The following is a 27,674-nucleotide window of genomic DNA, read 5'->3' as shown; positions in this document are numbered from 1 at the left end:
TACAAGATATAATTCCATTCTCTCTCTAAAACTGCTATTCTCTCGAATCCCCCTCTCTCTGTCTCTCTATCAAGAACATAGATGATGAAGAATCTCTTTGTATTCTGACACACGGCTCATCAAGTCAAGATATAGATCCAGTTTTGTGCACACCATTTTGACTCATCATTCATCACGATTCATGCAAGCACATGGGAAAGAAATACTGCATCGCCGGATCTGAGATTTGCAGCTTTGGAGGCGAAATCAAAGGAGATGCAGAAGAGAGTTACCTTTATCAGTGTCAAGAACTGAGAGGGATGTTAGATACAGCTAGGGAGGCACGGCTGGGTATTTGTTTTTGAGGTTGATCTATGGCCAAAGAATGCTGAGATCATGGTGAAGTATGTTTTGGACCATGAAATTCATTGGAGGGGATGTGACTGCTATGGTTTTTGAGGGAAATGAGACATGAGTGGAGGAGCCTTCGGCTCTGGGCTCCAGGTGAAACTTCTAGAGAGAAGGGGAGCTTCTCAAACAGCTAGGTTTGGGGCAACGAGGATACTGGGGCCTAATTTAGCTTAAATGAGAGCAGCTAGGATTTCCATTAGCACGTGTGGTCCATGTGAAGAGGCTCAGTGCCTCATGTTGTTCCAGCAAGTCATGGGTTCATGTCCAGCACGCAACAATTTTGGGTTTTTATTTTTTAGCGCTTTCTTTGATGTTCTCGTGTCCCAGGTTCAAACCCAGGTGTGTCCCCTTCCATTCCTTTTATTTTATTTTTCGTTTTGTATCATTTTATAGTTTGTTCTGCTTTGTCTTTTGTTTCATTTTCTAGTTTTATTTTTCATTTTTCTATTTCTAGTCAATTAAGGTGGTTGATTATTTTTATTTTGTTGTTTAGCTTATTTTTGATTTCATTCCTTTTTCCACACCTTGAGGACAATGTGTGATTTAAGTTTTGGGGTGGGAAAGTAAATTTTAAGGTTTTTAATTTTTGAATCGGTTAAAATTTTTTGTTTTTGAGTTAATATTCATAGATTATTTTAAACGTTAGAACAAATGGACATGGTGAAGGTTAATCCCATAGTATAGTCTTTTCTATTTATCATTGCTTAGACACTAATCCATAAGTTATACTTTGAAAATTTGCACGTTCACACCAACATGGTTTATGGGGAGTGAGATTGGAAAACTTACTTTTTGTCTAAGTAATTTTTTAATTTTTGTTCTAAGTAAAGTAAAGTTTATTATGTGTTATAAAGTAATAATTGATCCACCTGAGACTTTGCTTAGTAACCAGGCCAGTCCTGCCTAATTAGCTGTGATTCTCGCGTCAAACAGTAGAGTCCTAGCATGGGGCAGGGTGGTTAGTTGGTTTCGTAGCCTTTTCAGCTTGAGTTAATAAGTCCTTAGGGGTGTTCTAGGCTTAGTGCCCTAAAGCCTTTGTGGTTTGGGAGTCACTGACCTAAAGCTCGTTACATGGGTTGGATAGAAAGCTTAAGGGAACAGACATTGCACAACCACTACTATTACTAGAAAAAAAAAATCGAAAAAGGCAAAAAAAAAAAAAAAAAAAAAAAAAAGAAGAGAAAATTCGAAAAGAGAAAAAAAAAATAGTACGTGTGGAATAAAGAGGACGAAAGGTAGTTGTTTTAGTCGAGTTTCTTTAACCATGTTGGTTCACTTTACACCAAAGAAAGTTCATGAATTCTTTTCTAATTGATTCTAAATGGCTTAGACTCTGTGGTGGGATTAGTTAGAACTTTTGGAAAGATGTTTTGATTTTTAACATTTTCTATGGATTGCGACTTGAAGAGGAAAATTTTGTCTTAGTTGAGTTTTGAGTTTTGTTAGTTCTTATATTTGTTTTTGAGTTTTGTTTTGCTTGAGGACAAGCAAAAAGCTAAGTTTGGGGGTATTTGATGAATCCATATTATACCATATATTTTACCCTATTCTTAGTTATAATTTATTGGTTACTTTGGTAGAATTTCAATACTTTGTTATATATTTTCAATGTAGTACATACGATTTCCTCTGGAGCAAAAAGTGATCAAACGGATAAATTTTGGAGTGATTCTAATTAGAGGATGTTCGTGATTCTTTCAAGATGATTGTATCAAAGTTTCAGATTTTTCTACCAAGCCGTTTGATCGTGGCGATGAAATAAATGTCCATAGCGTAGCTTTCCCAGATTTACATTTCTGGACGTTTTGGGTATTTTGGAGATCAAGATGATATATTTTGAGGAATATTCCTTCTGAGGATTTGTAGGGACATCTCCAGCTTTCAAAGGAGACATTTTGGGGCAAATTGGAGTTTTTTTTGTTGGTCAAAAGTCTGATTTCCTGAGAAGTCCAAATTTTAGTTTAAATAGGAAACCTTTTATTTTCTGTTTTATTATTTTATTATGTTTCCTAGTTTTATTCTACTTTTTAGGGTTTTATTTTGTAGTAGTATAAATAAGACTTTTTAGCCGTTAGGGTTAGAAGGGAAGAAGAGGAGGAAATGCACAAGCCTTTGACAATTCAAGTTTATTTTCTAGGTGTTTTTTATCCTTGTTCTTAATATTAGTATTATGATTGTTCGTAAGTAGTTGTTTTGCTAGGGCAAAGCCTTGGACCTTAGCACGAATATGTGATTTTATTAATTTGCTTATGAATGGATGCATGCTTGCTTTGAATTATTAATCACCGTGATTAAACTATCTAATTGTCTTAATGATTCTCGACCATTAGGGTTTTTAGACAAGTAATTTGATGCAATTTCTGTTGGAACATCACCCTGAAATTGAAGAGGGCTTCTTGTGATTAGTAATTGTAAGTTCACTTAAGGCGAACATCACGCTCTTAAGGGTTGCATGGTTTTTCAAAGGGTTTTCACAAAGCTTAATGAGTATTGCATGTTTATATTTGATCTGAACATCACAGACGGGTTGCATTTTAGATATACGTTTCCACTTGAACATCATGAGGAAGATATGCATTAGGAAAACCTAACCTTCAAAGCATATATGTGGAAATTCATAAGTAGTTGGTGAAATTGCATAGGATTGTTAAGGGGATAGCGGAACCCTAGACTTTTACAAATTGATTTTCTTTAAATTGTTCTCTAGTTAATTTCTTTAATTGTTTTATTCTAAAATTCATTTTTATTATATTAAATTCTAAAATCAACATTTTCCAAACTTTGTTTTCAATAATTAATTAAGAGTTGGTTTTAAACACAAATTACTCATTCAATCTCTGTGGAAGACGATCTTGCTTGAGCCGCTATACTACGACAACCTTGTACTCTTGCAAGTATATTTAAGTGTTTTTATCTCTACTTTGGCAGGTGGTAAAAATCTTATCTTGGTCAATTGTCATCTCTTGTGGAAGTTTGTACTCCAAATTTCTTTGAACTGAGGAAGAGGGGTGTTCGGTTATAAATGGGAGTTGATAGGGCATTGTTAGCTCATTTCCAAGTTCGACTGATACTTGTTGGTCTAGTTCACTCGGCTTAACAAAATGATAAATTGTGTTTAAAATTGATAGAAGAAGTTGCAAATGGTACACAACAATATCTTATAAGTTAGAAGAGATGGTGCATTTGTCTCTGGGAATCGACTATATGTATCCGGTTCTACCAAGATGTATCACACAATAAAGCTTTCTACTACTAGTTGGGTATCACATATTGCTGAATATGTGAGAAGTGTTTAGTTTGTCAACAAGTGCAGAAACCGGCAGGATTATCTCAACCTCTTCCTATTCCTATTTGGAAGGGGGAAGAAATTACTATGGATTTCCTTTACAAACTTACAAGAACAAGAACTAGTCATGATGGCATATGAGTAATTATCGACTCTCTCACGAAATCAGCACGTTTCATTGCTGTATTTGAGAACTACTCTATTGCCAAATTGGCTCAAAAAGTACAAAAACTAATTGATCATTTATTCAATCATATTATGGATGTCCAAGTCGAAGTTCTTAACAGTACTTTGAACATATACTCTCTAATTGGCTTCACCTTTGCCGGTAAAACCTCTGACTGGATTGGACACTGGGACCTAATAGTACTTGCCGTAACAATCTTCTTTAGTGGAGCTCTCCTCATGGGTTTTGCCCCCAACTACGCCTTCCTCATGTTCGGGAGATTCATAGCTGGAGTTGGAGTTGGCTATGCTCTTATGATAACTCCTATCTACACCACCGAGATCTCTCTGACCTCGTTTCATGGCTTCCTCACATCTTTTCCCAAGGTTTGTTTCATTACCATGTTATATTATTATATAATATAATAATTATTTTTGTTATTATCCAAGGTAATATGTTTACGTAAATATAAGCATCTAAGTATTTGAAAAAAGTAATGATTGCGAGAACATATATTTATATCACATTTCTGTATCATCTCATGTGACGCGTGGTGCATACAATTAACATTCAATAAGATAAATTCATTAATTGATGTGGCATTTAAACCATCGCTTGCCACGTTAGAAGGTACAAAAATATGGTAAAAAAATGTGGTATTCTAACAATTTCCTTATAAAAAGACGAGGAGTGCTATTCACCCACCCATTTTTAGCTCCCACATACTCTTGTGAATTTTTGTCCACTGATCTTCTTCAATTCATTCGATCTGACAACCGAAGATTAAGAGAAATCTTTGAGAGGGTAAAAAAGGGTGTATGGATAGCACTACCCAAAAAATAATGCTAGGAAGACAAGATATTTATAGCACATTAGTTTATCATCTCATGTGTGCAAGTGATGTCTACAACCAACATTCAATGAGATGAATTCCATTAATTAATGCACTCCTACATAAAACAGTTATCACGACAAACAAGAAATTGTCGGGTAAATAAGAAATTCGCCGCCTAAAATTATAAATGACGAAAACTTCGTCATCCCAAGTTGGTCGCACAAGGCTCATAAAGAATGGTATTGCGGGATGAAAAACTACGTCGTCGCTTCAAATTAATAAGGGCGAAGACAATTCGTTACATATATCTATGGGCGCAACGAAACTAGACTCGTCGCATGAAGATTAGAGGGACAAAGGGTTCGTTGCATAAAGTTTTAATGGGACAAAGGTATCTTACGTGACGAAGAACGAGGTCGTCCCGTAAAACGAATAGGGACAAAGATTATTCATTGCATAACTATATTTGCGACGAAACAGGACTGTTCGCATAAAGATTAGAGGGACAAAGGATTTCGTGCCGCAAGAACAAATCAATGAAGGGATCCTTCGCCGCATAAAGTTTTAAGAGACAAAGGTTTCTTTATCGTAAGATTTAACTCTATCGTCGCTCTAGTTAATAGCGACGACAAATTATTGCGTCGCGTAAATGATTTTTATTTTTTATTTTTTTAAATTGTTTATAATCTGAATTTCAAAACAAAATAATTTTGTTTGCTTAAATTAAATTAAGAACAGTAATTGATAAAGAAGAATATTAATTTAAAATAAATGTGGAAAATGTTTGTACAAGTGAGGAAATTTTTTGAATGTATGAATATTTATCTTAAAAAAAAACTACAATAAAAAGTCATCAGAGTCAACTCCTACGATTGGTTGTGATGGGTCAAAGGCCTGGAAGGTTGAAGTAGTAGGAGGAGGTGTAGCGGCGGGGATGTTGAAGCCAGACAGCTGAAGTATGGTGATGATTTGATAGGAGCATATTTAGGCAACTTAGTTGGCTTGTTCTTGTGCATTTACGTTGTTATTTCTTAGTTCTTTAAGTCTTTTAAGTTATTTTCGTATGTTTTCAGGTTCTAAGGGCTAAAGGAGCAAAGAAGTGCATTTTGGAGCCTTTTGGAGCACTTTTGGGCTAAGGATGGATAGCTTATGCTTGGAGCCAAAGTGTTGGACGAAATTGAAGGCCTTGTATGCACTTTAGGACATAAAACAAAGGGCCTAGCCCATTTTAACACCATTGCCGTGCATTCCCCTTCCACTCCTTCCAATTACAGCTTTCCCACTTCATCATTCAATCACATGCTTTCCCATTCTATAATGCACCCTACATACATTAATTAGTCACTCTTCATGATGGCAGCCACATTCATCACCAAAGAACCATCCTTTGCCGTGCATTCCCTTTCTAATTCCAGCCATCTTCCACACTTTTCCAACCTAGCCACACCCTTTAATCATTCACCCTAGCTGTCACTCCCATTCTCTCCCATTAATTAATTCATTCATTTTCCATATTTCAGCCAAAAACACATAGCAGCCACTATAAATTCCCATTCAACCGCAAGACACATTCATCACCACTCCAGCCACTCTCTCCATTGCCGTGCCTTCCTCCACCATTCCAGCTACCATACAAACCTTCCTCCATCACTCCACAACCTTGCCGTGCCACCAAACCTCCCTAAATCCATCCCCAACCCAAAATAACATCCAAAACACCCCTAGACCATCTCTGCCGCAGCAAGGAGAAGGAGAAAGAGGACTTTAAAACGTGCAGAAATTCAAGTGGATTTCTTGGGCGTTTTATTTCTCTTTTTGTGAACATGAGAGGCTAAACCCCCTAGTTAGCTAAGGGGTGATTTGAAACCATGATTATATATGTGAAATAAGTTGATTACTTCCAGTTATCGTTGCATAAGTTTTGAATACAATTTGCTTAACCGTTTGATTTAGAACTTATTCTTGTATGTTGATTGAGAGTGCACGCTTAATTTGCATGCTTGAATTTGGTGCTAGGATATAAGTTTGTTTCACCTAATCGTTATGAATTTATATTCACAAGTAGTGAAGGTTGCTAGTCACGATCATGTTAAGTAGATTCCTGGCAAGAGTATCATGCTTTCATAGTTACAAATGCCTTGTCGATGCTTATGATTTCCAAAGAACGTAATGATTCTAACTTGTATCTTTATCATGCTGTTCGTATAGAGAACTTGTTAGGAATAATTTGTTTGCTATGCATATTCATCTAATTCAATGATTCTAGGGAAATCTGAAGGTTAATTTAAGCGGACCTAATTAACTTGGAGTGTCGAGGTTCATAACTTATTGAATTGATAACTGGAAGTTGATTTACGTTGCATATATTTCATGTGTGGAGAAGCACCCCTTAGCTATTCCATCATCCATTGGTCTATCACAATTTGTCTTACAATCTGTCCATTTAATTTAATTTCGTCTAAACACAATCCCCCCATATTTTGTTAGTCGTTACAATCTATCTTATTTTGTGTTTTTAAGTATTTGGAGTCTTGTGGACTTGTTTTGAGTTTTTGTTAAGTGAGTTAAGTGTTTTAAAGGTTAGTTTTATTTATTTGAGTCAGTTTAAAGTGTTTAGCACCCCTAGTTAATCCCCGGTCAGAACGATCCCTACTTACATCATTACTACAATTGTCACAAATAAGGTTTAATTTGTGTGTCAACATAAGTTTCGCATCATGATTTGGGCCATCTTAGACTCTTGGGCAGCAATATGAGCTTGTTGGGTGGCGATGTGGGCAGATTGCATCACAATATGCTTATGTTGGATCGATACCTGCTGCTCGAGTTTTGCTACTTTCTCCGTCAATGATGCGACCTGTCCTGACGTAGACGTGAAAGATAAGGCTTCTATCTCACGATGGCAAACATTTCCCATGCCCTGATACACCTTCCCCGGCCTAGGACCGAGTCTCTAGTTGAGGGTGTCAGTCATGATACGGAGACCCGCATCCTCACCGGGGGGGCACCTCCTCTATCGGGGTGTCAAGGGGAAGTTGGGAAGCCACTTCCTTAAGGAAGTTGTGAGAAAATTGTTATAGTCCACATTACTGCTGTTAGCAAGGTGAACATCTGCCCAATTGCTTTATCGTATGTCGAAACTCCGTTTTCCCATAATTATTTCAGCTCATCAACCAATGGTCGCAAATAAACATCGATATACTTGCTTAGATCCTCAATTATTAACATAGTCATCATCATATATTCTTTCTTTATGCATTTCCAAGGCAGCAAATTGTACGGAATTGCAAAGATTGGCCAAGCGTTGTGGTTTTAGTTTAATATCCGAACAGATTAAACTTGTATGTGGCCAACCCCAATCTTACGTTCCACGACTCTTGCGCAAAATCAAGGTACAAACAATCAAACTCTTTCCATGCCTCACCATCAGTTGGATGCCTCATCAAATCATCATCCACCTGTTCGCCCTTATGCCATGTCAAGTCGCTAGTAGTATGCGTTGACATATACAAACATTAAAGCCTGGGCTTTATTGGAAGATAATGCATAACTTTTTGTGGAATCTTCATCATTCTGTTTTGAGCTGTCATGTTAAACCTCGACTATTTGCATATAGGGCATTTATCTAGCGCTTAATAGTTCAATACACAATTATTTTTTATACGCATGAATTTTTTCATAGCCCAATCCCAAACCATTCAACACCTTTTTTGAAATTTTGTGATCTTTAAACAAACAATTGTCTTTTGGAAGCATCCTCTTGAAAAGGCCCAAAAAAATAATCAAAGCATTGATTGGACACACAAATTTTATTTTTCCATGCATCAGCTCCATAATAGCCATCAATACCGAAAAATCCTCGCAATCGGAGTATAATTCTTATTTGGCAATAGTTCTTGTTTGACACTTTTTAATAGTTTTTCATAATTTTTAAAGGCTCCACTATCCATACTTCGAGGGACGTCATCTCCCCCTTCCTGATCAAAATTGGTCAAGGCGTCTGGAAAAGCATCATCTAGGATATTCATTTGTTTGATTAGATCAACATAAGATTCAACTGCCTCAATTAATGGGGTCACATGTGAAGATGAAGGATATACTAATCGTTCCCCATGATGATTCCAAGTGGTATACGTCTCCATCATACCATGTCGTACTAAATGGTATCAAACATTTTCATAATACTCAACCATTTAATTGTTACAGTTCCTACACAGACACCGGATTAGAGGTGAACCCTGGTTGTGTGCCATTGCGAAATCAATGAACTGATTTATTCCATCCAAGTATTCATTTGCACTTCTATTAGGATTCTGTATCCACTGTCTATCCATATCGCCTATGAAAAAAAAATCACAATGGTTACAAACACTTCAATTATAACATGCCATCTTATGCCTCTAGTAAGGGTCCTATCCCATTTAAGAATGCATGGCTACATGTCGTATTTTATAGCTCGATCAGATTAGATTTCGATGTTGAAAAAATTTGGCAAAATATCCCTGCAATTCTTCAAGTGTGGCACGTATATACCAAATACGTACGTAGCACTCGAAGAACACACAAACATGCTACCAAATTTCTCCTTATCGAAATCTAATCCGTGAACCGCAAACTACAACACGTATTTGTGCATTCCCAAACTACCCAAAAATTGGGACAATTCAAGAATTAACTGGACCGTAGTCATGCTTTCACATCCATAAGCGAAATCTAACAAATTCTCAAATGGGAAACTAAGTTTTCATGAAACGAATGTACGAAGTTAAGTACAAAAAATATTTGCCTACAAATAAATTGTATCACATAAATGCTAAAAAAAAACAAATAAATAAACTACATTTAATGTTAATGAAATAGTTGAAGAAAATATACATCTTAATGCGTTCCTCGCCGATAGTCGTTAAAAAAAACACCTACACACAACAAATTTAATTTTGTTAGTTTCATTGTGTAATTTCAAAAAACAATATTGAAAACAAATTTGCTTACCAATTGATATATAGGTGATGAAGAATGGGAGCACAAGACCAAGTGATAGAGCTAAGGGAGAGGAAAGACAGTGAGATGAAGGAGGAGAGGTAAAGCTGCAATGAATTTGCACCTCTCTGCGTCTACGAAGTTGAATTATATTTCACACTCTTGCATGACGAAGCATTCGTCCCGCAAAATCTATGCATTCAAGTACATTGCACCAAATATGTTCTCTTTTATCGCCTTTTTTACCCACCATGCACGACGAAACATTGTCGCTTAAAACATATGCATTTTGCGCAACAATGGTGTAGCATCACGCAATTCCACTTTGAACGACAAAAAAGTAATTTCATTGCTATTTGTTTTTTTTTTAAATACTTTTTTTCATTTATTACTTTGTTCATTTTAAATCACATAGACACTTAATAAACAAAGTATTAAATTACACCCGAACAAATCTACAAATGTTTAAATTAATTAAAGCATTCATGCATATTTAATTAATATAATCATTTATTACAATAATATTTTATTCAACAAAAACTTTAAAATCGCATATTAAAAAGTAACATTCATAAATAAAAACTTAAAACCCTAATATTATTATATAATTAAACATAAATAAAATTCTATTTTGCTGCTGATGGTTTTGGTATTCGGTTCAATTCTTCCTCACGTTCAACATCAAACTTCCACTCCCGAAAAGATGATTTGAATATGTTGTCAATGCACTTCATGAAATTTAGGTCAATTTGGTTAATATCCAAATCAGGCTTTAACTCATCGACCAAGTGCGTCTTTATCTACTCGGGGACAACTCTCCAAGACTCCTAATCTGCACTACATTTGTCACGCACTAATACCCGCACATCACGCATAAACTTGTTGCACATATCCGACTTCTAAATTCCCATCAATTCTTCATAATTGATTTGGTAATGGCTCCCTCCAAAACTGTATCGGACCACGGGCGCAGCCCTTTTTTTTTCTTGTCTACTAAAAAAATTTATATTCAAAATAATAATGCAAAGTATAAAATGTATAGAAAAACATAATTAATTTAGTGGGTATTACCTTTTTCGAAACTCTCGCCTTCCATCCTCTTCGACAAACGAGCACCCGAGTCCGCCATTGTGCTTAATTTGGAATAAAAATAGAATTGTAATCCGGAAAAAGGTTTGAAAATATGGAACCCGGAACTGGTTATTTATAGGAACCTTGGCCACCTTGCATGTGAAGGAAATATTTGTGAAAACTAGTTCATTTGAGCAACATCTATGCATGCAATTAACAATTAAAAGGCGGAATCATGCTTGTATGCACTCAAAAACAAAACTTTACCCATGAAATTCAAGGCCTAGTAATTGTGGTGAACCAAGACTCAACTCAAGAACAAAGTGAGTTGACAAATAGTATACCTTTGTTGATTCCTCTTTGCATAAGTAAGGGCGAATCACCCAAAAGATAGGGCTTTATTCCTTACTTCTTAGCTCCATGGATTTCTTGGATGAGGATGGTAGAATGGATTCTCCAAGTTCCCAAAATAGGGAACCTCTAAGTCTCCACACCAAGGAGGGATTTGAAGAAGATATGAGTGACCTTGGAGGATGGAAGATTACTAGCTAATCCCCTCCAAAGGGGCTGCCCTCCTAGAGAGAAAAGGGAGAGACTTTTCTTTCCAATTTCCTCAAAAGAGAACCCTAATGAATTTTGGCTATAAAGTTCTTTATATAGTCACTTCACTTAAGTGACTAAAAGAACAAAACCCTATTTTTCATCACATGGCCGGCCTACCATAGGCATTAGGCTATTTGGGCCCTTTTAAATCTGAAGTCATTTAAGTTGTCATACAACTTAAGTTAATGGGCTTGACATTCAAAGCCTATTCGGCCTTGAGGCCCAAAACTAACCCAAAGTCTAAAACGAACTTATTCATTTGATTAATTAACATATTCATTAATCATAGCCATAAACAATTAAACCATTTAATTGTCCTTACTCAACTCCGTTGTTTCTTCAATCTCTACCTTACATGGCGTACGATCCATTAAGTTCCTTTTAGTGAGGCAATGGGCGTTTGTTACTCTTAACGATCGATTCTAAATTGAAACATACTTTCAATTATCCCTTCAGTGATTACTTACCTTTAGAGCTTCCACAAACCATGAGTGACACCTAGCAGTATGTCATGGCTACCCAAGCTAATCAGAAGAGGTGGATAACCTATTCAGTTTAGGATTACAATGCAATACTGTCTTTCTCTAATACAATAACCACATTGTTTGGTTTGATAGTTTATTCATATCTACTATCCAATGTGATTCTTTTACTTATATGATTACCTTGAATGTGATTTGGAACGACTTCCTAAATCTCATTCATACTCTGGCCAGAGATTCTTAATCATATCATAGAGTAATTCTCCCTCAAACGGTTTAAAGGTTAGAGATCCCTTGTTGCGCATTCACTTCCTCCTTGGTTAAGTGACTTAACCCCAACTATGTCGTGGACACCCTCTGATGGGGTGACTTTGACATAGTCAAAGATCAAGGACCTAACCACAAGATAACTATGATTCCTCAAGTTAAAGGATGACTTTGCATTATCCCAACCACGAGTTCTCATGTGAGATGGGTATGAGAACCCTTGTTGATCGTGTTCAGTGGACTCATTCTCTATTGAGCAGCTACATGTTTGTCTTGGTGTCAGTCACACCAATGACACGAGACCAGTCACTCTTCCTAAGAAAAGACATAACACGTACTAATCTTAACGGACTGTCAATGCCCAATTGGCAATCCTATGATCAGGAAGGTTTAGGATATGTATACGAAAGAGAATGGTCTCATGAATCTTTCTTTAGATCATATTCTCGCAATTGCATATTCCTTGGACTTATCATTTAAGCATATAACATTTATATGAGACGGCTTAAAACAATAATCTTTGCCCCTTATATTAAATTAGATTAGTTTAACATGTGAAATGTTTGTAAAGTATCATTATATGATTGGTTTTAGGGCACATTTCCAACAGCGTGACAAAAACTTCGTTGTGCAAAACCCGATTCTCTGATTTAATAGTATTGAATCCTCTAACTCAGAAAAACTGATCATCTGGAGTAAAAATCTTATGCAATAAAAATCTTGCGCGACGAAAGCTTTGTCGCTCAAGACTCTGCCGTCATCGCCCTTTGATTTCACCTTTACGCGACAAATGTTTTGTCGCTCAAAACATGTAGATTTGAATTTTGGCGGTAAATTTAACCGTACTTTTTACGGCTTTTACACGACAAAAATATGCAGGACGAATAAGTATTTCGTCACACATACTTGTTGCGTCGAATATTTCGTCGCGCAAAATGTTTACCGAAGAACAAATACGTAATTGATTATAATTATGAAATTTACGTTAACATAGATCTTTATAATCTATATTTATGTAAATTTCATAATTACAAAGACTTATTCAATTATAATATTTATTCTAAAAATAATAGAAAACTTAAATAAAGTAAATTAACCAATTCAATTATTTAAACAATAAAACATGAACTAAAGGCTAATTAAGTCTAAAAACATAACTTAAAATAAAACCTTAAAAATAAATATTGTCCTCAAAAATATAAATTTAATGTTGTAGGCATAATTTACTGAACGATTATGGAGGCCATAAAGAGAGAGAGACAGGTGCGGCAATAGTAGAGATGAGAGAGATGTGTAATTATGGGTGTGTGTTATTCCACCCCATTGTGCCTTTATTTATAGTAGTAGGGAAGGTTAATTCCTTACACTTTAGGATTACAACATTTAATAGGTAATCAACTCCTAATGGAATATAAGAGATATTTCCATATCTGCTAGGATTTACACAATCATATTCCTAATCTAATAGGACTACAACATTCCCCCTTGAGTGTGTAAATACTTAAGTAAATGGCGCATCAGGTCTTCAGTGATGAAGTAACTACATTTGATGAAGTCATCGGTACAATGAGCAAATGCGAGTCTCAAATCAACAGAAGAATGCATAAAAAAGTAAAATTCACAAAACCTTGCTATGGTAAAACCAAAGGTGGGAGAACACCTATAGGCTAAGGAGAAAAGTGAGAAGTTGCATTAAGTCAAAACTATACGTCTTACTCCCCCTGAGTTTGACATAACTTCCAAATGAGAACTACAAGCATTGCATATGAATAGTTAGGCATACCAATTCCTTGGACAAGCATATGGAAGGTTGACTTTGGCAGTGACGTCGTGTAGAGGTCGACAAGGTTGTCTGGGATCGGCTTGCATGACTTCAATATCTTGATGCTTTGCTGATGTAGATGTAGACGCAATATGTCTTGGCGTTGACTTCGTTGATGTATCATGGCTTGGTCGGGTGGAGACATGCGGCATAATCTTCATAGATCGTTGGTGGGACTCAATGATGAATGAAAACAGCAACTACTTTGAATATGCTCAACAAGAACTCATAACCATGTATTTCTTGTGGCATAATAAAGTAAGGTGAGTCTTGGAACAATTTGAAGGTTTCACAACTAAGGTTATATCATGGACCTCCAAGATATTCCGATATCCTTAATGGTAAAGACATAACCATTTGGGGATTTTGCCTTGTGCGGGTTTGGTAAGTAACATGTGTCAGCATAACAAACAAGGCAAACAACTTTCCAAGGATCAGGACAGTTGGATCTGCTTGAGATGCCTTGGAATTTGCCCTCATAATACCTTCAGGGTACGTCTTTAATACCAATTTAGTGAATGCATGTAAGCGTGGTGCTGCATCTTTACCAAGATCAATAGCAAATGAGATGTCATGTCTAAATACAATGAGCTAAGTACAATGAAGCGCAAAGTTGAACTTTAGATATGGAATTTTGGATTCCGTAACCACTTCAAGGGTCTCATTTGCATATAACGTATGGACGATCAAAGGTATACTCAAAAGTACCACATTCGGGGTATAGTTCGACTGGCAGACCAAAATACCGTCAAAACAATGCTTCAACTCCAGGTCAAGGCATAAATGAGTTTACCTAAGATCCTTCATCTCAAATCCCATCTTTAGGTGCTAGGTAGTTTTCTCAAGCTCTTCCGAAGTCTTAGTGAGATACATGTTAACAACATAAATTGTAACTTTAGCAATTCGGAATAAGACTTCATAGTTTAACATGCAAGGGCATAATTTATATCCCTGACTAATCAAATAATCACTTAGACGGGTATACCACATCCGTTAGATTGTAAGTGAATGCCTCAAACAATTTAAGAGGGTATTCCATGGTTTTGAAACTATTTGAACCAGTCCATGTAATTCTTCAGGAACTTACATGTCAATCTTCGTATCCATATCCCCATGGAGAAATACTAACCATATTTCATAACGTTGCTATCACTCATATGACATTTTGAGAGAAACCTTGCGCCGTAAGACATACATCATATCACACTATTTCATTCATCTCATAATGCTTCCTTTCCCACTTGTAACACAATAGGGTTACCTTGGGCAATGTAGGAACAATAGATCCAAAACACACTATGGTAAGGAATTTGACCTGGATTGTAACTTTAGTTGTCCAATCAGTTCTACATTGTCACTTAATCAATAGAACATGGTTCGATATCGTCGTTTTTCATTTATGTCGGTAACTACAATATAAGTGAAAACATCATCGATGGTAATCTCATTTCAATTCCATTTAGCTCATCTAAACTATTATACTGGATCAAAAACTTCAAGTCTCAGGAGTAATCCAGATTAATCTCATGAGATGGAAATGATTTAGGACAGCGATCGAGTTTAGATTCATTGTTGGGCCATGTCTTCCTCTTACACACCCTCCAGGGATGTTGACTCGACGTCCGTTAAGTACGTTTATCCTTGCAAGCATGTTTGTAGAATACGTCTGGAGCAACATTCTGAAAGCTATAATTCACCACACTTGCTTATCACACTTATGCGGTATGGGGATCAAGATAAGACATAGTGGGCAACGTCCATGCAAATTCGCATCGTTCTCCAGGAAATTTGAAGTTCTTATATCCCCCTAACAGCAGGAAAACTGTCTTATTAAAGTGACAACCTACAAAATGAGCGGTAAAGAGATCACGTGCAAGGGCTCGAAAGAAGCTAGTGTGAAGGAGAATCATGATCGACAAAAGATACACATCCTTCTTTGATGACCCATATTGGTACGTTGTGAAGGCGCAACTTCACACATGGAATGCACACCCAAGTTCGTACCTAGTAACCAACTGTAACGTCATATAAGTTGGGTGGCAATGGGCCTCAAGGCAAACTAACATAACTGCGTACAAGATTGCATAGCCCTAGGAAAAAAACCGAAAACTTGGTACGTTTACCAAAATTCAGCGATCATTTAAATTATGATTTATGATCACTAGGCGAGGCTATTTGGGGTGAATATGGGAATTCGATGTTCAATTATAAACCCAAGATACATGCAATACTTTATCGAAAACCGTCAATGTAAACTCTCGAACGTTATCCAGTCTATTGGACCTTAAGGGGATAAGTAGGGTCGTGAGCCCTTAATCGGCCATAAGGTTTAGCAGCAATGTTTGTGGATAAACATGTGACTAGTTTGTCGATTTATCAACCAAAACCCTAAATATTTATATGGTCCGCATTTTGGTTGGATTAGTCCACATATATTCCCTTAAATCCACTTATGAAAAATGGAGATTTCGTATCTTTGCGATGACTGATATAGAAAATTAATTTTCCTAATGAGCAGGCTTGGCAAAGTGTGCTTGTAGGCACAAGATCCTTACTTCGAGTAAGGAGATGCATCGTAGTATCATTGTTCGACCAAAATGTCCCAAAAGGTCATGCCAAAGCAAGTAAATTACTCAATCACCAGGCTTCAAGCCAGCCACATGTGGTGTATTCCCAATTGGGAGACAACTCATTGGCCCCAAATCAAAGCTTCAGGCTCATTTTTGGAGGAGGTGCAAAGATATTTCACTTTATTTTCTTCAATGGTTTCATTCATGATCATTGTCATCTCGAATATCCTTAAAAAAACTCAACGACAGGGAGAATTTAAGGTCTCTTAAATGGTGATGCAGTACCATTCATACAACGAGGGGTGTGCCAATGCTCTTAATCAGGTTGGATAGACCTAAAGCCGTTGTTAGAGATGTGATTTAGGTGTAAAGTTAGTGTGCGTAGTACGCATTCATCCAGACAACTAACTTTCCCACATTCCTACCTAATCATGTGTTTAATTGAATTGGTCATATGTATTAAGAAACATGCTTCAATTAACTCATATTCGAGGACAATATCAACAAGATTATCCATAAGTAAAACATACACCAAACTTGAATCCAAGAACATAGAAAAATGTTCACAAAGTAAATGTTTTACTAAGTGGATTTTGCCAACAAGGCCATCCATGTCAAAATTCGACTCTTCCAACGGTGTTTGGTGGAGCAAAATTAGTCTCACATATTGATTACTAGAATGGTACTCCTCAACAACATTGGTAGAGGCACGAACATGTGCATAACCAATGATTTTTTCCATCAAGACGGAAGTAGATTCTGCAGGGTTACAGTTGGGGAATACTATCCCTTATTCTTGAAGTTTTAGGTCTTAGGTGCCAAGGATCACGCTTCGGGCATGATGCCACACCTTGGCAGGCCCTAATTCTACCATATGTTTGGGGTAGTAATCAGATCCGAGAATTTGGTAAACTTTTCCTTTCTACATTACTGCTTCAGGGCGAGTTAGAAACATGGAAGGACGAGAAAAGTATTCTCTAGTCAAAATTTGATCGGATTTATAAGCTTCATAATTATAGTCATTCGTGGACGTAATCATGGTTTGCTTTAGGCAATGTCTTTTATGATTAAATAGTTCGTAGAAGTGAGCCATAGAGCCATGGAATCCTCATTCAGAAGGTACTTCTATTTGTAATGCTTTGGGCATAAGTCTTCGAATGAAGATCATGGCAGAGGCTTATTCAACTCTTCCTTGCCATTGTTGGCTTCAATGGTGTCATAACTTCTTGATAGTCAAGTGGAGATTCATGTCTTATACCCCACATAAAGTGGTTTCTATTAAAAGCATCCAAATTAGGGAAATCAAACTTGTGATAATTCGACAATCCATTGAATTGGAAGGAATAAGATTGTGATTGGTGCTATTGGAATGAATCATCCATAAGCATCAAAGTTAGAACATTCAGGTTTTAAGACATGGTTTTCATGAAAAACATCGAGTTTTCATTGGTGTATTGTTTTATGAAAACTTTGGGTATCAAAGGCACTAATTTAGTTTATGAACATTTAGTTCATAAAAGAAAGGTTCCTGGAAGAACACAAAATGCAATATACAACTAAGTGTAGTGGATTTGAGTTGCATCAGAAACTCAAGTATGAGTGGGACTACAAAAGTGAGTCAACGGTTCAAAGAAAAAAAAATAAATTATTGAATGTCCAAAAGCGATCTTCAGGTCAATAATTTTGGATTAATTATCAGATTAATGGACTGCATGTCACTTTTAATTAATTCAATAGATTAGGACCAAATAGGGTAGATCGTAGAAGCAAAAATAATTATAATATTCGGATTAAAAATATTTAAAATGCCAAAAATTAGCATTGGATTCAAAAAGTCATAGCCCAATAACATTGGACTTGGATGTCGTGAGTAGGGCACCAAAAATAAGAGGCGGGCTTTAAAAAAAAAAAAAAAAAAAGCCAAAAATGGCTTTGGGCCGAGAAAATGAGGCAGCCCAGCATTGGATTGCTGGCTGCTGCTTTAGAGAAGCTTTTGTAGCCTCAAGTTGCGGGCTGTGCTCGGACAGTTTGCAAAAAAAAAAAAACAAGGGCAGCCCAATAAGGCATGCAAGCTGCAAGCTTGCAGCTAAGATGGGCGGGAAAAGGTTTAGCCCAGCAGCATTAGGCTATTGGCTGTAACCCAAGGCGGGCTGAAACAAAAGGAAACCCACTAGGTTTTGGGTTCTATGCACAGTGAAGTCCAGTGGGTTTTTGGGTGCAACGCTTGGCTTGGCTTCAGGCTAGCTAGGCCCCAACGACTTTTCCCCCCTTTTTTTCTTCTTGTTTTTCAGATTTCTAGGGTTTTCAGAACCCAAAAATTATGCTTCTATTTTATTTAGATTCTTTGACTCACAAATTCCATATAGCAATTTAATTGCATAATGCATGAAATAAATATATATATATATATATTTTTTGAAAAATATATAAACGTATACAATATATATATATATATCGTAAGGAAAATATAAACATAGAGGGGTTCATGCATCATGGCAAATGTTTTTATGCTTCAAGGTCGTTTCAAATATCTTACTTTATTTTAAGCGTACCTGATTGGCAGAAAACAATAAAAGCCTTTGAATTTGTAGAAAATTCTTCTCGGAAAGCTGAAATTGCATCTCAAATACGCTGTATCACGTTCAACACAGAAAAGTTAAATTGAATCAATATCATGTAAATCAATTCAAAATAATAAATTAATCACAAAAAGAATGATTAAAACGTAATACTCCCCTGATTAAAGATCAAACTCTCCTCAGCGCAGCGTCAAGAACGTGTTGATAATGTGTTGTAGGCATAATTTATTGAACAATTATGGAGGTCATAGAGAGAGAGAAAGGTGCAACAATAGTAGAGAGAAAAGAAAGATGTGTAATTGTGGGTGTGTGTTATTCTACCTCATTGTGCCTTTATTTATAGTAGTAGGGAAGGTTAATTCCTTACTCTTAGGAGTACAACATTTAATAGGTAATCAACTCCTAATAGGAATATAAGAGATATTCTCATATCTACTAGGATTTACACAATCATATTCCTAATCTAATAGGACTACAACATTTAAAACTACTCCGATAGTCCTCCATTCCGCTCCACGCCATAACGTCACTGCTTGTAATCCCTTTTCAACACCTCTTCCATCAACTTCATCAACTCTTCGTTTGTATCATCAAGAGTATAGTTACACTGTCACACATATACACAAATAATTATTTACAACATATAAAAAAACAATTTCACAAAATTAATTATTTTCAACATTTGTCACACTTACTAATAGTTGATCCATCACCGCCTTCTACAAGTCCTCGGGCACAAATTTCTAAGAGTGTCACTTAGCAGTAGGACAATTGTTCTGCATTACTAAACTAATTGAATGCTCAAACTCCACATATTGCGTCATGTCATGGGCCCAGGGGGCGTGTTGTTTCTTTCCACCATTCGATTCCAAGTCGTTGCTCTCCTACTCCCCCTATTATCGGCCATCAGATGTACAAAACAATGTGAAAAAAACTGCAAAACAATATGTGCTTATAAAGAACACGTAACACTTTACACGACAAAGCCTTTGTCGTGCATAACCGTTGAGCGACGAAACGTTTGTCGCTCAAAGTATGAAATAAATACGCAATAAATGCCAAGACTTCAACGCCACCAATCATCGCTTTGTGCGACGAAGTCTCGTCCCTCAACGTTATGTGTGACCAAAATTTCATCACGTAATTAAGTGGTAATGCACAATAAATACGGCACCTTAAATGCTAACCGGTTGTTTCATAATGTTTTTATGCGACGAAATCTCGTCCTGCAAAGGTTTTGTCGCGTAAAGCCTTACGCGATTAATTAAAAATATTTATTTTATTTCCTCTTGAAAATAGTTTCTTAACAATGTGACAACCCGTTCCAAATTTTACGTTTTTATTTTATTTTAAAAGCGTGAATTTACGAAATTGCCCTAGAGGCAAGGACTTTGACTTCTGTTGACCATCGTCTAGAGAGACGTATGACTTATTCTTTTAATATATTCTCGTAATACTCGTGGATGTGAACGCATAGGCGAAAGCCGTTTGCGAGTCCGGATTATAACGGTATAGTTATGGACGTTTGAAATTGGTTATTCAAGGTTTAGTGTTAATTAAATTAAATCCCCAATTAGAAATTGGTTATTTAAGGTGAAGCCCAATCAGAAAAATGAGAGAGAAAAAAATAAAAAAATAAAAAAATAAAAAATCCCAGCTTTCCCGTGGATTTTTCCCACTCGCGACCACCCATTTTCCAAGGCCGATTCCGGCGAACTCCGGTGGATTTTTTCGATGCCACCACCACCATCTTGAAGCTCTCATTCCCCTCTACAAAACCCACCCAAAAACCACCTTGATTAACCATGGTAAGAGGCGGTTTGAGGCCACGAAAGTTGACGAAAATCAATGGTGCTCCGGCCACCCTTTTCGATTTTCCGGCAAATCGGCAAAGCGATGGCCGATGCCACCACTTGGGCTTTGTAGCCCATCATCCCAGGAGCAAAACCCAACCAACCTTGACCCCGTTGGACCACGTAGACGACGAATCGACGTCGGGAAGTTTTAGGCACCCGCCGGCTTTGTGGGAAATATTGACCATCTTCCGTCCACTTTTGGACTTCGTGGCAGGGATGAAAGTTGCTCCACTCACTGAGATCTTCATTTCTGTGAAGTTTGAGAATTTTTGGAAATAGTTGGATTTTCCGGCGAGTCGGGGCGGCCGACCGCCACCCGCGGCGGCGCGTGCGGCGGCGCGTGGCCAGTGGGCCGCCAATGCTATTTTTAGGCTATGTCAAATGTCTTGAATTCAGTTTTTTCATTTGAATGACGTAGGTTGATAGTTGGAACCTAAATTCATTACGATACGTTACTTGATAAAAATGTGAATCGATGATCCGACCGTTGGATCGTCACCAAAATTGGATACATTATAATACGTAATATTTAAAGATCATAGGAATTTATGGATCGGGAATCTGACTTACAGATCTTCCTGAATTGGATTTGTAAGTTAGTAAAATAAAATGTTCACGGCCACTTGTTTTAGGCAATTGGCGGAGATCTGACCGTTGGATCATAATGAAATTTTAATATGTTATTCTAGAAACATATTGTGGATCGTTGGGAGTTGCGGATTGGAAATCTGATATGCGGATCTTCCGGGTCAAGTTATAGAGGGTTGTAAACCCTACCGTCGATCTTTGATCGACGGTTGACTTGTGGTCAATGGGTCTCAAACTATTTTAGAATGTCGTTGAGGTTGCGCTTTATGTGAATTACATATTCTACGGATAAGAGTTCTGAGATGTGATTTGATGATTGGTCACAGAGACCAATCATTCAGGATGCCTCGATGCATGCGCTAGAGAATCATAGCGTGGACTCCAGGTGAATGCATCTTTTCCTTTTTATCGTACATATTATTGAGAGTTCTATCGATACTTTTAAATTGATTAGGCATATTACTTTCTTATATAATTATTGTGAATGCTTGAAGTACTATATGAACTACGAATGGCTTGATCCCTGTCTAGGGTACGTAGGCAGTCTAACGAGACATTAGATGCAGCCATAAAATATTTGAGACAAAAGCCTTGCTTGGGAAATTGAGTAATGCGAAGGAAATTGGTAAAGGCAAGTTTTAGTTTTATGAATTAGTTTGTTAAATTAGTGTTAATTGGGTTGTCATGGATAATTATTCCTGAAAATAAGTAGTTGGGAGTAGGGCGTTATTGATTGTACACTTCTCACCGTATTGTTTATAATTGAAAATGCTACGACATGGTTGAGTACTAGATTGCATCATGGTATATCCATATGTATATTACTTGCATATAATTATTGGGAATGCTTTCAAGTGCAAAGGTGAACTCAGGACACCCAGGTAAGTTCAGGTGAGTTTATGGTATTAGTTGAATCGATTGAGTTATAGCATGACTACAGTTATGTGTTAGGCAACTTCGATACTGTCGTACTGGTTGCCATAAGTTCCACATGTTATATTGAGATGCATTGAGAGCTCATAAACCTGCACCCCGGTGTTAGTGCTCCCGCCCGTAGCCAGGGCACAGTCTTTCACGTGATGTTCACCTCCCGCACCTTACGCTCACCTTGGATTCAAGGTAGGTGCACAGTCCTGTCGTACAGACCACTTTAGGTGGTTCCGACTCGTAGGTGACCCGCGATTATTCGCACAGTCTTCACGTGATCGTAGCACTTGAGCGTATTCATTTACACCCAGTCCTGTCGTACAGACCACTTTACGTGGTTCCGACTCGTGTGCAGGTATACTTATTGAGCTATTTGCTAGCCAGGATTGATGAGATATGGATAAGTCGTACAGGTCACTATAGGTGACTCCGACTTATTTGCTAGCTAGGATTGATGAGATATGGATAAGTCGTACAGGTCACTATAGGTGACTCCGACTTATATGCTAGCCAGGATTAATGAGATATGGATAAGTCATACAGGTCACTATAGGTGACTCCGACTTATATGCTAGCCAGGATTGATGAGATATGGATAAATCGTACAGGTCACTATAGGTGACTCCGACTTATATGTTAGCCAGGATTGATGAGATATGGATAAGTCGTACAGGTCACTATAGGTGACTCCGACTTATATGCTAGCCAGGATTAATGAGATATGGATAAGTTGTACATGTCATTTTAGATGACTCTGACTGATATATCACTTTGTATTGATTAAATTCATTTGGCCTACTTATTAATGTATGATAGAGTTGATGGCAAACCGTGGTTTTGGTCATTTATGAGTATGGTTTGGATATATGTATATATGTTGTACTGTCTTATGGAAAACGATACGGGTTTTACATTTAGGGGCATTACTTTTAGAGAGGTAATAACTTTGGGAAGCTTGGTTTTATTGCTTACTCACACCTTCTGTTTGGTGCCCTCCAGGTTTTAGCTGCTGAGTTTGTATCGACAAGAATCTGTGGCGAATCTTAGTATTGATGGATATTTTTGAGGGTATGATTCTTACCCACACTACTGTACCTTACTTATGCTCTGACATCACGTGTGAAATGGGTTCGCTCCTACTCGTAGCGCACTCTGGTACTTAGACACTTTTAGATTCAAATTTATTCACTTTTTATGCACTATCACATTTTATGGCTTCGTCACCTTCCAGGTGTCGGCCAGCACAACTCGATTCAGGGTCCAAGTGGACTTTCTGGGTCGGGGTGTGTCAAACAAAATAATGTCAATACTATAATATTTTGGAAATCTATTCTCGAAACAAAATAAAATAAATATAGTCCATAAAAATTTATGCTTCCAAATTAATAATAATTCAGTGTCATTATTTAATAAACCATAAATAGACTAATAAAAAAAATATTCTAATCGTTCCCTGGTCCAGCCACTCCGTGCCGCTCTGCGTCACGTTCAACACCAAACTTCAACTCCCGAAAATGATACTTAAACACGACGTCGATGCACTTCATCAAATTTGTGTCACTTTTGTCAATGTCCTAATCAAGTTGATATGCAAAAATAAATCAATTATACATATAACTGTTATATTTTATCTAAAGAACTAAATTATTATTTAACTAATTAATAATTTACACGTACTGCTAACGCATCAATCATGACCGTCTTTATCTCCTCGAGGACATCTCTCCAAGACTCCCAATTCACTCCGCATCTGTCATGCTCCAATACCTTGACATTGCCCCTAAACTTGTTCACCATATCCGACTTCTGATATCCTACTAATTCTGTGTAAGTGATTTGGTAGGGGCTCTTAGTTGAAGAAGTGTATCGAATGCATATCGCATCTCTTTTTTTCTTTTTCTTTTTTTCTTGTCTACTAACAAAATAAAAACTTATATTAGTCTACTTAAATATTTCATTAATTAAACAACCAACAAAATTTAGTACGTATTACCTTTCTCATAACCTTCGCTCTGAACTCTCTTTGACGAAGGACCACCAGAGTTCGCCATAGCATACGGAAAAACAAACAAAAATTAGAATAATAATTCGGTGAAAGTCAAGAGTTTTCGGATTGAATTGTGAAGAGACAAAGCGAAACTGGCAATTTATCATGGTGTAAACACCGCATTCAACACTTTGACCAAACAACTGACAGAACCTTTGCACCATGAAAAATTGGTCGCACTTTTTTGGCGCCAAAAACACAAGCATTCGTGCGTTTTTCTACGAACCTTTGCACGATGACGAGTTTTTTTTTTGTCGCTTAAGCGACTTTTGCACGACGAAACATGGCATCGGTCAAGATGTTTGTCCTATTAAATTATTTTCGATGGGTTTGAGCGACGGAATGTTATCTTCGTCATGCTAACCTGTTTTGCATGGCGAGTTTTATGTCATCGCATAAAGTTTGCTCTTGCAAATGGTTTTTTCTACTAGTGATGTGACATGTACACTTCACTTGCCACATTGGATAGTCCACAAATGTCATATAAAAATGTGTTCACCCTAGAATTTTCCTTAAATATTTACTGGGTGGCGCTATGTTTTACAATTCACACACCCTCTGAATTTCGACCGCAAGATCAAATGAACTAAAGAATATCAAAAAATGAAAATTAACAAAAGGTGTGTGGAAACTACTAATGGATGTGTGGATAGCACTACCCTATTTGTTGTTTCGTAAACCTCTCACATGCATGCACGTGGAGTTTATATAAATAGAATTGATCATTTTGAAAATTTGTAGGTGTTTGTTAACGTTGGTATATTACTGGGGTACATATCCAACCTTGCCTTAGCCAAGCTCCCAATCCACTTGAATTGGAGGATCACACTCCGCATCTGTGTAATTCGCTCAGTTTTTCTGGCCCCCGGCGTTTTAGCCATACCAGAGTCGCGACGCTAACTCGTCATGCAAGGGAGACTTAGAGACGCCAAGCAAGTACTAAGTAAGACATCATCTTCAGGAGAAGAATCGTAGCTCAGACTAGACGAGATTAAAGAAGTTGCAGGAATCCCTAAAGACTCAAAGGATAAGGTCGTTCAGGTTTCTAAACGTAGCCAAGGTGAAAGTATATGGAAGGAATTGCTCCTCTGCCACACCTCGGTTATTCACTACATTTTAATAGCTGCCCTTGGTATCCACTTCTTTCAACAATTGTCGGGCATAGATTTTGTGGTTTTGTACAACCCCAAGTTCTTCGAGAAGGCAGGAATCACTTATTACAATGACAAACTACTTGCAACCGTGGCTGTTGGATTTGTCAAGACTATTGCAATCTTGGTGCCAATATTTCAAGTTGATCGGTTTGGATGTCGTATTTTTCTTTTGAGCAGTGTGGGTGGAATGATAGTGTCTTTTATGCTGTTCGGTGTTGGTCTTACGGTCATCGATCAATCCGACAGCAAGGTCCCGTGGGCCGTCATATTGACACCCTGTGCATCACCACGGTACTATTCAACATTGTTTTTTTCTCCATCAGGTTGGGACCCATGACGTGGGTCTACAGCTCTAAGATCTTTCCATTGCAGTTGCGCAAGCGAGGGTGCAGTTTGGGGGTGGTTGTAAATAGGGTGATGAGCGGGGGTCATCTTCATAACTTTTATTTCATTGTATAAAGCCATCACGATTAGTGGGGCCTTCTTTCTTTACGTGAGAATTGTTGCGCTTAGTTGGTTTTTCCTTTATACGTTGCATCCAGAAATGCAGGGTCGATCCCTTGAAGATATGGAGGTCCTGTTTGGTAAATACCACAAGTGGACAGAAGCCAATGCCATGCTTAACAAGGCTAAGCAAGCTGATCATGGTTTTGGTGATGACAAGGCTCAAATCCATTAGGAATAGAAGGGCATTGCTTAATCAATGTTTAATGCAATTTATGATGTTGATCAATTCCTTTATCTCATATATTTCGGTAGTATGCAACTGTACTTACATCTGTTTGATATCCTACTTAAAAAAACTTTATTATCATTTTGTAAGAAACATCTAAAGAATAATGTTCATTAAAACCCAAAAATTTGTTTAGTAGTGATGTTGAAATTTTTGAAAACTTTTGGTTTTCATCTTTAGTAAGACATAGATCTTTAGCAATCGCTCCAGCCATTATATTAAATTCTGAACTTCTAAGAAGGATAATGTCAAAGAACCTAATTTTCAAACCAAATTTTGTAAACCAAATGATACGGTTGTTGATGGTTGGATTATTACTTAAGTGTTGATTAACATTATGTTTAGGCTGATATTTGACAATGGGGTTTTGCAAGCGACTAAGGCCCAAAGATGTTAAAATGAGTGGAGTTTTGCCCGAAGCCCAGTCGACAAACCAAGAACAAATTAGCACCTCCTCCATTAAGACATAAGCCACATGCCTAGGATTAAAGTGACAAGTGATGGAGACCAACTCGCTATCAGTTAAAAAGCATTTTCTAGTGGCAATACAAGTAAATAGTTGATGACTCATTGCCCTTGGCCAAGAACAAAGCTAAAAGCAGTTAGGCCAAATCGTCTATAAAATGGGAAGCAAGCACCAGAGACAAGACCACTCAACCAATCAAACTCAAAAACATACAAACTCTACTCTCAAGCTAGTTCATACCCAAAAAAGCTGAAACTGGCCCAGATTTAGTCCTTTTAGAAATAGTTCTTTTAGAAAAGCTATCTTCTATCTAGTGTTAAAGTTCTGCTACCATCCCTAGTGTTGTAGTATCGATTCCCTCATGTAAAACATGTTTACCATCTATCCCGTTTAGCATACAACCTTTATAAAACTCAAAGAGAAGTGGATGCAAGATGTTTAACCTTGTTCGACAAGGTGAAATCTTGCCCGTGTCTCTTTGTATGTACTTGTATTTAGTAGATCTTTTGCTTTATATGATTTTTATCATGTACTCAAGGTATTTCCAAATGTTTTCCGCCTAAGAATGCCAATTTACATTTAGATGTAGTTAACTTAACAAACATGTTTTCATTATGAACAAACTGAGACCAAGGAAATGGTTTAAAAGGTCCTGAACTCCCTTCGTTTTGAACATACAAGATTATAAACTAAAAGTCCTTGTTTACAAGGCAAGAAAAAGAACTTAATGCAGACTTAAGTTTAAGTAACTTAGGCGTAATCGACTTAAATCATATCTACTTGACATTCGTTATACTAAGATAACAGTGGCACACCTAACTCTTTGTTAGTTTTGATTATGAGCCTCAAGGC

The 27,674-nt window shown here is 37.1% G+C and overlaps 1 pseudogene across 1 annotated transcript; it reads left to right on the top strand.

Annotated features, from left to right (window-relative positions):
* LOC137730042 (polyol transporter 5-like) lies at positions 1 to 26,302 on the top strand (annotated as a pseudogene). The gene is made up of 3 exons (XR_015951892.1): positions 1 to 729; positions 3,319 to 4,228; positions 25,211 to 26,302. The product of XR_015951892.1 is annotated as a polyol transporter 5-like (transcript).
* Positions 26,303 to 27,674: the final 1,372 nt, after the last annotated feature.

Source organism: Pyrus communis, chromosome 10, assembly GCF_041283825.1.
Source record: "Pyrus communis isolate YQ-2024b chromosome 10, ASM4128382v1, whole genome shotgun sequence".
Lineage (NCBI taxonomy): Eukaryota > Viridiplantae > Streptophyta > Magnoliopsida > Rosales > Rosaceae > Pyrus > Pyrus communis.
This window is presented reverse-complemented; position numbering and strand designations above follow the sequence as displayed.